We start from the raw sequence: 12813 nt of genomic DNA, 5'->3' as shown, positions 1-12813 counted from the left end.
AGAAAATTAGTTGTCTTTTTCAATTTTTTATATACCACAAGGACAAAACATGGGCAAAACGGGCTGAATTTTGCAGTTCAATTAGCCCTCATAGACTGCTGTCGGTTTCCATGGCAACGGATGGTAGAAATTCGGTGGTGGGGTTGAAATTATGTAAGATGGTGCAAGTAAAGTTAATACTGTGAAAATCAAAGAAATCTGTGACATTGAGTGGCCAGACCCTATCTGATTTCTTTGATTTTTACATAGAATTGATCTTAAAAATTACGTCATAACAGTAGTCAGCGGAATGGTGAAAAAGACGTTCCGAAGTTTTAAAATTGGGCCCATGAAGAAACAATATATTGTCTAGATTGAATGCTGGTTGTCGGAGGAAATAAGTAATTTCTTGGGAACATATAAATAAACACGACAAAAAACTCCTTATGTGTAGATCAGAATTATGTATGTAGGCCTAAATTGTAAACATGTAGTATACTACATGTAGGCCTATATAGCGTTTTGAACAAAGAATTCTGTATAGATCTACACAATATTCATTAAAATATCTATAAAAATAATTTTCAATAACATAGTCTATTCTTTAATTTATTTCGCGCACCTTTTAATAGAGATACATACGAATTTAATACGCATTAGTTTAATTCGCATTAAATATTACCGCCGTGTGAACGCTATTTAATTCGAACGAGGCATAAGAACAACTGCAGCCACCAGGATGCACGCCGCTATTAGCCTGTCAGAAGAATTTATATGCATGTGAAAAAAATGTCGCTGTTCTGTATGGAGCGCCAAATTAACATAAACTCAAATAATTGAAGATATCTTCAATTATTTGAAGATATCATCATTTCAATTATTGCTCTCTTTAAATGAATTAATGCGCGAATTAAATCAATTATTGCTCTCATCAAATGAATTAACGTGCGCATCAATTGAATTAATGAGAACAATAATAGATTTGATGCTCGCATTAATTCAATTATTGCTCTCTTTAATTCACTTGATGAGAGCATCAATTCCGTAGAAATATTTCTCGCAATAATTAATTTAGAGCTCGGTATAAATAATTTGATGATCTCTTTAATTCAATTGAAGATATCTTTAATTATTTACAATGCTTTTGTATCAGGAAATAATGCACGCATCAATTTTTTAAAAGAGAGCAACAATTCAACTAAAGAGATCATTAATTTAATTGTGGATATGTTGAATTGAAGATATCTTTAATCATATAGTTGCTCTCTTTAAAAGAATTATTGCTCTCTTCAATTGAATGAAAGATATCATTAATTCAATTGAAGAGAGCAATAATGGAATTAATGCGCGCATTAAATCAATTATTGTTCTCATCAAATGAATTGATGCGCGCATCAATTCAATTATTGCTCTCATCAATTGATTTAATGCGCGCATTATATCAATTGCTGTTCTCTTCAATTGAATTGTAGCGCGCATCAATTCAATTGTTGATATAATTAATTCATTTGAAGAGATCATTAATTGAATCAAAGTGCACATCAATTCAGCTGAGGAATTAATGCTATCATCAATTCAATTCAATTAATGCGCGCAATAATTCAGAATTGAAGATATCATCAATTATTTGAAGATATCTTTAATTAAAATTGTTGCGCGCATTAAATGTCCTCAATTATTTGAGTTTATGTTAATTTGGCGCTCCATAGTTCTGATGCAGTCGACAAGTAGCGGTGAACAGGATAAAGAAGCGAGTGACGTTATGCATGGGATTATTTGTACATGTTTAATGTGTTTCAACGAACGTGCAATGAGTAATTCTGTGGATATATCAGCTCAGTGTGTACTGCATATCAAGAAATGTGTTTTTCTATCATGGAATTTGAAATACTACAAAATATACGTGCAATCTTTAGTTTTCTCTTATTTGGAAGCTTTAAACCAACAGTTGGATAGTTATCTTTTCAACAGTAAACCGTTTACTAATCAACGCTTTAATCACTGAACAGTGAACTATTCCACTTCTAAGTATTGAATAGTTAAAATATTCAAAGACTAAACACAATGGATGACGTCATTGATTTTTTTAAACAGAGTAACACATCGAACTGTTTCATAATTTCTTTGCATCGTATGAATAAAGGGTCTTAGCTTAAACCTGTGACAGCAGGTAGAAAGTCAAAACAAGAGTTCTGTGTGTAAAATATTTCCCAAAATTTGACTAAGATCAACAACCTGTAAATATTTAAAACGTCAAAGAAAAAAAAATGTTGAAAATCAATATGCTTGTACTGTGTATATCGTCAAGTTATTTTCAAATACCCTAGCTTCTAAACTGTAAGAGGAGTTAAAAGACAAACCACGTCTTTTATTTATTTTGATATGATATTTATTCAAAACTGACTAAGTTTATAAACCTGTAAGTTTCTAAAACATAATAAGAAAATCGTAATCCTTGCCACATGCGCATCTTCCATACCCATACAAACACTCTGTAAAATGCGAAGGTCTTCAATTGAAAACTGTGGAAGGAAAAACAAATATTAATATGTACCCTCTATGAAATAATTCCCCAAAATGATTAAGTTGAAAAACCTGTAATTTTCTCAAAAATTGAAGAAACTCAAAATCCTTGCCGCATGCACATCCTCAATATCCATACAAATACTGTAAAACAAAATGGTCCTCGCTTGAAAATTGTGGGAGGAGTTTGCCGGATACATTATGTACCCTCCATATCACAATAATGTTCAAACTCCTACAAGAGAGGTCAAAATGATTAAAATTGAAACATGGTCTACAGTGATCAACAAAGAAGCTACATAGCAAGTTTCGGCTTAGTGTGTGACAGTGAAATGAAATTAAAACATTGTTGTCACGCAATCCTTCGTCTTTTTAGGCGTTTATATAGAAGAAAGTCCACTTGTAGTGAACAGGTTACCTATTGGTGTCCAATAAGTTGACAATTGCTGTCCATTATTTTTAAGAATGGACAGATACTGTCCGTTCTTAAAAATAATGGACAGTAATTGTCAACTTATATGACACCTACAGGTAAGCCCAATAACTCATTAGACATCTACAGGTAGGCTGAAAATAAGAGAAAGACAATACATTTGTCAAAGAGATACAAATTTAATTTTAAATTCCTTACAAAGTAAGAATCAACACAAATATCGGAAAAATCACTGAAACACTTAAAAATGATATTTCCCTTTAGTAGAATTCTCTGCTTCAACTCGTAAGATTCACAATTTTTTTTAGATCCATTGGCCATTACTATATCGCATCAAAACTTGAATTTGAAAGACATATTTCCATACTGTATTTGAATTTCGCTGGATTCAGAGGCACATACCGAAACTTCTTCACAACGCTTTTTTATGCTTTCTTTATTAGCATATCCTAATTCTGAATTATTATTTTCGCTTTCATGAATAATTTCATTTCACGAGATAGGTGTATTGGGTTCTTTTGGTTGGTGTTAGTTATTTCCTCATCCAAATATTTGAAAACACAATGCTTTTCAGATCAAAATTTGGCTTCATAACTTTTTCACCCTCCATATCCAGAATATTTGCAATACTTTCACTAAAATCCTTAAATTTTGACTGTGCAATGAAAATGCTCTCCCTATCAGAGGAAGACATGTTGATATGGCTCAGTACTATAGAAAGAGTGAATATAAAACCTGCAGTAGAAGACTACTCACCTGACACTGTCCAATAAGTGAACAAAAGAAACAGAATTATACGCAAGACTGGTTGTCATACTATTCAAAATAGCTTTATTCATAATTACCATTGTCAATGGATTTACCTGAGACTGTCCATTCTTAGAACAAAAGATGTAATGTTTTAAGTAGGATATAAGCCTCAAACTGTCCATTCTGTGAGAGAAAGAACTGATCTCGGCCCTACGGGCCTCGATCAGTTCTTTCTCTCACAGAATGGACAGTTTGAGGCTTATATCCTTTACTTAGAAACAGAAAACCACGAACGGACGGACGTACAGACATCGTTATACCATAATACGGGTACGTCCTGTACTAATATGGGCGTATAAAAACAGAAGGGTGGGACAAACAGCCAATTAATCTAACTTTTGTATTTTAAACTTTTATACTTTGCATGTGAAAATAACTTCGTTGCGACTTATCTGTACCTAAATATGCCCACATGTAGTTTATTAATTTGTCCCCAAATCCTCTATCCGGGTTACAGATGACAATATCTTATCTTCTTGACTGTGAATTTGGACAGCATCTGCTTTGAGATAAAACATTGGATTCAGTACCCTGGTTACCTCTGTCTATTTAACAAGAGTTATCAGAGGATAGCATAGCTCGCCGGGTAGCAGGACTCTATTTATGATTGGTTGTATATTGTTTAACGTCCGTGTAAATAATTTTTCACTCATATGGAGACGTCACCAATGCCGGTGAAGGGCTGCAAAATATAGGCCTTAACTCGGCGTTTATGGCCTTTGAGCAGGGAGTGATCTTTCTCGTGCCACGGGACCTCGGTTTTTCTGTCTTATCCGAAGAACCCATTTACTAGTAGTCCTTCGGGTGAGACCGCAAAAACCGAGGTTGCTTGATTGATTGTATCTTGTTTAACGTCTTTCTCAAGAATTTCTCACTCGTATGGAGACGTCACCAAGACCAGTGAAGGGCTTCCAATATAGGCCATTGAGCAATGAAGGTTCTTTAGCGTGCAACACCTACTGTGACACGGGACATCCGTTTTTAAGGTCCGTGACATCCACACCTGATGCCGAGCGTTTGGCGTTGGAACTGTCACTACCTGTTTTAACAACCTACGTCTGTCGGGGCTGGGATTCGAACCCTGGTCTTCCGCATGCGGGGCGAACTCTCTATCGAGGTTCCGTGTCACAGCAGGTGTATTAACGTTAATATTCAATTACTAATGGATTCTAGTTTGCATTTAAGAAAATATCACCAGCAAAATTGCAAAATGTTTTAAAATGTATGAGTTGAAATTGTAGGCGGGAATCGAGAGTTACCGTGCTTAGTTCTTAGCTGACCTGTCTTGTGGACCAGCATGTTTTCACATCGTTCTACTTGTTGACAATCAAAATGTAACATGGCAGTGCTAAATGGGTATATTAAGGTAGGGTTATATTAAAAAGGGAAAGCGGGAAATAATCTGATTTCTCTCATAAATGATAGAGTTCATTGAAAAGGACTGACTCGTAATTTTCCCCCAAATTTTGTTTTTCAATTCTAGTGATCAAAATTTACTGTCTAATTTGTTTAAAGGGTCTCACAAAATTAAGGTTATACATATCACAGAAGCTCATTTTAGAGAGTTTGTGATTTGTTTTGTAAACAAAAATTGTGGTAAGTTATTGTTTACGAAGTTTTCAAAAGAAATGGACATCGATCTAAGTTTATCACATTTCAGGTATTCTTTAGGTAAAATGTGTCATCTAAAACTTAATTTGTGACCGTGCAAAATTAATATGCTTTAAATTACAAAACTAATATTTCACTGGTTTGTTTGTAAACAAAAAGACTCGAGTCTTTGTTTGCATAAAACAGAATTAAAGCTAAAATAGTGCTGTTATCCTTGCATTCAGAAGGATAAATTTTGCTGTCAACATTAATTGAGTTATATTTTTTATATTTAACATCAAAAAAATGATTTTGGTTTTCTTCAAAAAACGTGCATGAACCAGCCCCTTTAATTCATTTACAGGAAAGATTCAACCATATGGCCTACAGTGTCTATAGTTTTAACAATTCAGACAATTCATACTCTGTCTCTTAATGACCTCATTATTTAACAATGACCTTAATCTATTCTTCATAGGATTCATTACACATTAGTAAATGTAAGTTACCATTAGATCAAGTTTGAACCTCATTTTTCTAAAACAAAGGTACACTATTATGGTCATTGCTAGAAAACTTCAGGGGTTATATCTGATATCCAAGCATGCTTAACAAAATTTGAAATCCTAAGCAATAATCAATAACTCCGTAATCAAAATGAATGATCATTAGAAATCAAACACACAGACCAATGATGTTTCATTTTTGCAGATTGATATCAAGAGAAGACCTTGTGTCAATGTTCTTGGTGGACAGACATGGTATGCATGTACCCTGTTAACCCTTACAGCTGTTTGGGGTTGTTGCTGTAGTATTCAAATTTCAAGGAACTGTATAAAGTTTTAGCTGTAACAAGTCAAGTTTCATACCCTCTGACACAGCAAACTTGCGAGGCATCATGCATCTTAGCGCAATTGTCCTTTGATCGTAATAATGCAATAAAAATTTACCTTTCCACGAATACAATAAATTGCTATACTTTTGACAATGTATCAGATAACAGTCTTAAAAGAGTATGTCAACTTTATAGTGATTCTATTAAAGTTACTGTGTAATAAATCATGTTGGTCCCTCATGAAAGGAGAATATAACGAGCAGTGATCAATCTCATAACTCCTATAAGCAGTGCAAAATAGATTGTTGGACAAACACGGACCCCTGGACATACCAGAGGTGGGATCAGGTACCTAGGAGGAGTAAGCATCCCCTGTCAACCGGTCAAACCCGCCGTTAGCCCCATATTTCGATCAGGTAAACGGAGTTATTCGTAGTCAAAATCCGTGTGCCAAGAACGGCCTAACAATCGGTATGAAACACGTCAGACAGCATTTGACACAATGAAAGATTGTATATGCAAACTAGACCGTTATAACGACCATAGACTTTGTGAAATGCTGACATTAAACGAGACGGTTGAAACCCCTTCACCATCGACTTGTTTGTCAGTAGCCTCCCTCGATTAAAAAAAAGACCATACACAGAACAAGCTCTTGCGTATCGAATCATTTGAGAGATATAAACACAATATGCAGGTGATAATGGAATATTGCTACATAAATATGGGAAGTTGACGACAGAGAAGCTGAAATCATCCCGTCTGTCATAAAGTTGAGCTGTTAGTTTGTCATCAATATCTACTTTCAATAAAATAGCTAAGTATTAAGCAGAAGTGGACGACCCTGTGGTGTCTTTTATTTTGAGTTCATGGGTATATATGGAATCGATATATGAATTAAAGTTATTATTGTTAATAGATAAAACGTCGTCTATATATCTAAATGTCGAAATTTATTAAAAGATAAATAGATTTGTTCCACATCGTACCAAAAGTTGGGGTTCAAGAATATTCATACATTTGTAATCATCCAAAAGAAAAAAGAGAGTGAAACCCCCAATGGAACTAATCACAATACAAGTTTATGAATTTGGAACGGACATTAGAATTCTTATATATATATATATATATATATATATAATATATATATATATAGATTATCACTGTTCATTAATCAAATTTTGTCCAAGTCTTGTAGACAACTGAAATTACCGGTAGAACATTCTTCATTTATTACCTTTAACATTTCGAAATAGTCTTTCAAAATTAAACTCATCACAGTACAATGGCAAATGCATTCCATAACCCACAGCACCAGAATTACGACGTGAATATATGTACATTTCTTCATGTCCCAGTTTCAATGATTGATTTATGACACGGAATTCTGAACCTGCTGAATCTTCAGTAACCATCATTTTAATCATTGACAATTAATTTTCTCTTTGAAAAAGCAAATTGAAATTGTATATGTTCTAAGCTTAGAATTTAAATGTTTCCGTCTAGTATCAACCCAATGGGTAAAGTACAATGATCGGATAGCAGCATGTACTTGTGTATGTGAAATTTACGCAAAATTGACATCGTCATATTAAAAAAAAGTCAAACAGTAACACACTCGGAGAGAGAGAGAGAGAGAGAGAGAGAGAGAGAGAGAGAGAGATTGCTCCTTTGAATTTAGATGCGGTTTGTATTTTATAATATGTTACACAGAACAGTTTCTTCAATATTAGATCCGCCACTTCATCATTTGCATTATGATGTCAAAACATAGAATATGACGTCGCATGTCATTAATTGAACTCGATTTGAAACCCGTGTCAAAATATGGCTGTGGTATCCTAAAAAGTATTCTTGGAGGTGAAATTTGGGAAATTTCCACAGTGAACTGATTATTTCAATAGAACAGAACGATAACACGTATTGGCAGTCTTTGGCATGGCTTTACTTAATAAAAACATATTTCCAATTCAACGACAATGTTCATATCAATACAAACCATCAGTTTGTATATCATATACACTCTGTAATGAAATGCATGATCTACAACGACTTTTGGATAGTAATGTTGTAGCATCAATAGTCCATGTATGTTTGAGTCAATCAATCAATAATTCATTCAATATTTTCAATCAATCAATATATCAATCAATAATTCATTCAATAATTCATTCAATATTTCCAATCAATATTTAAATCCACCAATGTGTAAATCAATCAATAATTCATTCAATATTTTCAATCAATCAATCAATCAATCAATATTTCAATCCACCAATGTGTCAATCAATTAATAATTCACTCAATATTTTCAATCAATCAATATTTCAATCAATCAATCATTCAATGTCAATAAGCGCAATTATTGGCCACGGACCTGGACTGAAACAAAATCTGTGGCAGGCTTAGTAAAATTTGGCCATATGTCTTCATGTATGTATAAGAAATGTTAACATACATGAAGACATCCGCCACAAGCGGGCAAAATTTTGCTCGAGCCATGACAGGGAGACTGCTTATCAAATAGTAGTTAGGTTAAGGAAATATTCTAGCGTTTCTTTGGACAATGCTGAGCAATCCATCCCAGATAGTGTTTAAAAACATAACCTGAGCAATATCAGACAATACATACATGCACTGAAATTTGGAAGAGCATTGTTAAAGACCTAGGTATTTTATGTATTCGGCATTGTGTGATGTTACGAATGGAGCTAAAGATTTGATAATACTCGTACGTGCGTTGTCTGCTGCAATATTGAGAACGTATGTGTATAGTAACGCCTGGGAAGGACCTGGGACGATATGAACCGAGTTTGTGGAAGAAGTTTGTAAATAGGCATCCTGGCAATAGTTAATTTCAGAAATGTTTACAATGTAGCCAATGGCGTTGTACCAATACGGCCCCCCTCCCCAATTAATATAACATCAGGCTTGCCCCTTTATGCAACAATAGGCTCCACCTCCTTCCACACCATACCACTCTTACCACACAAAAAAGATGTGCTGTAGTAAATCCATATACGGCGGGCAGGATAATGAATAATGGAAGAGGCAATAATCCAGACAGTAGTATTGAATTAGGACGCACAATATTGCAGGTATACTTAAAATTTGAATTTTTAGGCTCTGATATAGGCATTAAATGATTCACATTTCCATTTGCCTCTAGCCTTAATTTCGTATTGGGGATCTAGACCGATGAATTCAATAGGCCTGTGCAATAATGATGCAAGTTGATATTTTGCGAGCGGTTTGGCATTAAAGTGGCAATAAAATGGGCCACGTGATTGATCTAATGGACAAAAAATGGTGCATGTGCTTGAACAATGAATCTGCTCGTGAGTTGAGTAAAATGTGCAACATAGAACCCCTATTGCATTGATGTTTTGAGCCAGTTATAAACAACGAAATATGTACATCGCCTATTGGTACGTGATTGTACAATAGTGTAGGAGCGGCATGACTAGCAACAACCCGCAACAATGCAAAAAATGCCAACTGAAATGCAGTGGGAAACGTGGCGGCTTCGTATGAACTTGAACAAACTATTGGTAATATAGATATTAACTAGGTTCAGTATACGAAGAGTGATAGGGAAACGGGCATGCTTTACTAGGTTCAGCCTATGGAATCCCCCCTGTAGGATTGAGCTTACTATGAAGGTTTTGTGTTGTCAATACCGCCCTCTAACTGAATTTTATTACTAATGCACCTAGCCGTTGAAAACGATACCTAGGTGGCACTTAAGAAAGCAAAATAGTTGATACACTGGTGAACTGGTGGGAGCCAACATAGCTGGAATTCATATTTGGTACGAAAGTTTGAAAAGAGTTTGTGCCCATGTGATAAGTTGATGCTGTGTGGTTGAAGGCATGGGCCTTTAAAGTGATGATCGCAACATTTGAGGTCAATGAATCCATAATTCACTGAATATTTTGAATCAAAGAATGAATATCTAAATGTACCAATGTGTATGTACCAATGTGTCTGTGGTTTTTCACCGATTTGAAGGGTTACCTGGTAGGAAACCTAGGATTGCATATATACATGAGCCATAACTCAGCATCAATGGAACCAAAGGAGGTTGAGTGATTTTGTTGTTGTTGGCCTGAACACCTATCTTACTCGAGCCGGTTAGAACTTGTGCTACGATCATGTGCTATGCGAATGGCATGACTATATTTTTTAGATGCCCTGGATGTCAGAAGGGTGCCTAGCTAAATATATACTTGCAAATATAAAAAAAATCCATCTATGGAATTATGAATCGTGGGAATGTTTTTATGTTTGATGATGGGTTCGAGAACTAATTGACCTTGTATGATTGAAAATTTGTGCGTATCATGGTTGTTGTGTGATTGTGAATTCGAGAGTTAAGATAAATTTACAAAATGCTTTGCCCAAATTTTATCTTTGATGGCTTGAGAAACGTGAGCCCCAAGTTCATCAGTAATGCTTGTAATAACAAGATGTGTTTGTAAAACATACATGTATATGCCCCCATGGTGCAAAATTGAAAACGGGTATACACGTGCCTAATTTGATTGATAGTAGTATCACCAATTCGAAATAGAGCAGACAATATCTTCCAATGTCAGGAGTGGATTGACCAAGTGACCTAAAAATCAATGGGGGTCATCTACTTCTTATGCTGTACCAGTGTACCAGATTTGGTGTCAGTCAAGCGAAGAATTCTTAAAATTAGGAAACAATTAAACCATTGACCACAAAATCAATAGGGGTCATCTTCTCCTTAAGATGTACCGGTGTACCAAATTTGATGTCTGTCAAGCAAAGGGTTCTCAAAATATCGATTGGACAGTATATTTCTATGTCCAGTTTGACCATTGACCTTTAGTCATGTGACCCCAAAATCAAGGGGGTCATCTCCTGAAGATGCACCAGTGTACCAAATTTGATGTCTGTCAAGCAAAGGGTTATCTAGATAGAGTGGTCAATATATACATTACATATGTCCAGTTTGACCCTTGGCCTTTAACCATGTGACCTAAAATCAAGAGGGGTCATCTTCTGATGATGTACCAGTGTACCAAGTTTGATGTCGGTCAAGCAAAGGGTTCTCTAGACATTGAGTGGTCAGTATATAATTTCTATGTCCAGTTTGACCCTTGACCATGTGACCTCAAAATCAATAGGGGTCATCTACTCTTTGGGATGTACCAGTGTATTAAGTTTGATGTCTGTCAACCAAAGGGTTCTCAAGATATTGAGCAGACTAGGTCTTCCTATGTCCAGAGAAGATTGACCCTTGACCGGAAAAACAATAGGGGTCCTCGTCAACTCATAACCAAGTTAACAACCCCCATATAAAATATCATTACAATGAAGTAATTGGTGATATTGAGCGGGCAACACGTAGTCTGCCAACCATCAGGTGCAAACTAATGTATGCCCCTCTTCCTTGAAAAGGGGAGGGGGACATAATAATTATATTATAATAAATAACCATTAAGCACTGCACACAATAAAAATGATACAGCGTGTTATGAAAGTAGTAAAAGGAAATTACCATAGCATTAAGACAGGTAATATCAAAACAATGCTAGCAAAACATCAATAATGTGAAATGAAATTACGAAAATTAAAAACATGCTGTGCATTAAGAAAGGGGATTTTCACCTGTTATGAAGGGTGTCGTCGGTGGCTGTGTGGGTGCAGTGGTTTCCGCGATTAGACTGGGAGGCTACCTTTGTGATTAAATGATAGCTGTGTCCTATATGCCCATCTGGTTCTCCTCTTGGGGTTGACTTGATGTCGGACGGGGCTGAATTGCAGGGGTGAGATTCTGTATGGGCAATGACCGAAGAGCTGGAATGTTGTGCCGGTCTAGCGTAAGGCGATTTAGATGGGCGCTTGGTACGTCGCAACATTTTCTACGAAGTTGAACAATATTATCAGAGAAATAATATGAATCAGCACGTGTTGTCGGGTTAGCTAAGTAGGCCTAAATATAAACATTACGATCTTACAGATAAGTTTAAAAATAAACAAAATTAATGCTTAAACATTACAGTAGATGTATGGGAATAGAATTGCAACCCTTAAGAGTTAATTCAATAATATCAAAAGAACCGACCATGATGCCATACACGGCGTGTACAATATAGCGGTAGAGATGAAGCGAGTCGCCTTGTAAAACCCATGAAGAAAAATGTTAAGCTGTCAAATTAATGAAAAATAATTGAACGTAAATACGTACCGCAGTTTTGATATGTTTTTACTATACCCGAATATATGGTGAATCAGTCGAGGACGGGGTGATGATGTTGAATTAAAATTCCAGATCTGTTCAATTTGGATTTTCGTTGACATGCAACTCCAAAAGAATGTGCTACACGGGCAGATGAAAACAAACGGTATTCTCGCGAGATTATACTTACTTGGGTGAAACGTCACCAATAGATAATATATTTCTGGAATAATTGTTGGCGTATAATACGCCATATTCAACTCGAAAAGGACCGGCAATTTAGCGCTTGCGCACTATATATACCCAGGAATTAGAAAGAGGGAAAGTGTCATAATAGGTATTTGGGGGGATAGTGTCAAAACCGCGCAATTCAATTGATTGCAAGAGTTATGTTTCTTTGCCTGAACAACAAATACTTGTTCTGTTCATTTC

Source organism: Ostrea edulis, chromosome 7, assembly GCF_947568905.1.
Source record: "Ostrea edulis chromosome 7, xbOstEdul1.1, whole genome shotgun sequence".
NCBI classification, from domain to species: domain Eukaryota; kingdom Metazoa; phylum Mollusca; class Bivalvia; order Ostreida; family Ostreidae; genus Ostrea; species Ostrea edulis.
Note: the sequence above shows the minus strand (reverse complement) of the source record.